Below are 2105 nucleotides of genomic sequence, written 5' to 3' on the forward strand. Positions count from 1 at the left end.
GAGGCAGGTGGATCACGACGACAGGAGATCGAAACCATCCTGGCTAACATAGTGGAACACCGTCTCTACTAAAAAAAAATAATAATAATTAGCGGGGCATGGTGCAGGCGCCTGTAGTCCCAGCTACTCAGGAGGCTGAGGCAGGAGAATGGCATGAACCCGGGAGGTGGAACTTGCAGTGAGCCGAAATCGTGCCACTGCACTCCAGCGTGGGCAACAGAGCGAGACTCCATCTCCAAAAAAAAAAAATTTCTAAACACGAATTTTTCGTTAAGCTACTTGCAGGTTTCTTATATATATCATGGCACTTTTCGGCAAACACCTAAGAACAAGGGCTTTCGGCTGGGCACAGTGGCTCATGCCCGTAATCCCAGCACTTTGGAAGATTGACGTGGGTGGATCACGAGGTCAAGGGTTTGAGACTAGCCAAGCCAACATGGTGAAACCCCATCTCTACTAAAGATACAAAAAATTAGTTGGGCATGGTGGCACGTGCCTGTAATCCCAGCTTCTCGGGAAGCTGAGGCAGGAGAATCACTTGAACCCAGGAGGTGGAGATTGCAGTGAGCCAAGATTGTGCCATTGTACTCCAGCCTAGGCAATGGTGTGAGACACTGTCTTAAAACACACACACACACACACACACACACACACACACACACAGGCTTTCTTCTGCAGTCTCAATGGAATCACCACACTCTGCACTTTCTTGCTGATACAATAGTGTTAGCTAACATTTATCTGCAAAGCGTCCTTTAGAGCTGCTTTTCGTGACCCAGGATCCAGTCAAGGATCACTGACTGAATCACTTCAGCCTTCCTTTAGACTTTTCTGACATTGACGTTTATTCATTTTTTGACACAAGGTCTCATTCTGCCCCCCAGGCTGGAGGGCACTGGTGAGATCACAGCTCACTGCAACCTTGACTTCCCGGGCTCAGGTGATTTTCCCATCCCAGCCTCCCAAGTAGCTAGGACTACAGGCATGAATCACCACACCTGGCTAATTTTTTGTATTTTGTTACTAGAAATGCTATGTCCGGAATCGGTGGGTTCTTGGTCTCACTGACTTCAAGAATGAAGCCACGGACCCTCACAGTGAGTGTTATAGTTCTTAAAGATGGTGTGTCTGGAGTTTATCCCTTCAGACATTCAGATGTGTCCAGAGCTTCTTCCTTCTGCTGGGTTTGTGGTCTCGCTGACAGGAGAAGTGCCACAGACCTTCCCAAGTGCTACAGCTTTTAAAGGCAGTGGGGACCCAAAGAGTAAAACAACAAAGCTCCCACAGCGTCTGAAGCGAACTCCAGCAAACTACGACTGCTGGCTCCGGCAGCCTGCTCTTATTCTCTTATCTGACCCCACCCACATCCTGCTGATTGGTCTATTTTACAGAAAGCTGATTGGTCCATTTTGACAGAGTGCTGATTGGTGCGTTTACAATCCTTTAGCTAGACGCTGAATACTAGACAGAAAAGTTCTCCAAGTCCCCACTAGGTTAGCTAGATACAGACTACTGATTGGTGTATTTACAAACCTTGAGCTAGACACAGGGGGCTGATTGGTGCATTTACAAACCCAGAGCTAGACACAGTGCTGAGTGAGTCCAACATCCTTTAGCTAGACACAGAGTGCTAGACAGAGAAGTTCTCCAAGTCCCCACTAGGTTAGCTAGATATAGAGTACTGATTGGTGTATTTACAAACCTTGAGCTAGACACAGAGTGCTGATTGGTGCGTTTACAATCCCTTAGCTGTGTACAATCCCTTAGCTAGACATAAAGGTTTTCCAAGTCCCCACTAGACTCAGGAGCTCAGCTGGCTTCACCCAGTGAATCCCGCACCGGGGCTGTAGGCCAAACTGCCCGCAAGTCCCGCACCGTGTGCCCGCACTTCTCAGCCCTTGGGTGGTTGATGGGACCCGGCCGCAGAGCAGGGGGTGTCGGCCGCGCAGGAGCCCACCGCAGAGGTGGGGGCTCAGACATGGCGGGCTGCAGGTCCCAAGCCCTGTCCAGTGGGGAGGCGGCTGAGGCCCGGCGAGAATTTGAGAGCAGTGCATGCAGGCCGGCAGTGCTGGGGGACCCGGTGCAACCACCGCAGCTGCCGGCCC

The sequence above is a fragment of the Mandrillus leucophaeus genome, unplaced genomic scaffold, assembly GCF_000951045.1.
Source record: "Mandrillus leucophaeus isolate KB7577 unplaced genomic scaffold, Mleu.le_1.0 Scaffold72, whole genome shotgun sequence".
NCBI classification, from domain to species: Eukaryota; Metazoa; Chordata; class Mammalia; order Primates; family Cercopithecidae; genus Mandrillus; species Mandrillus leucophaeus.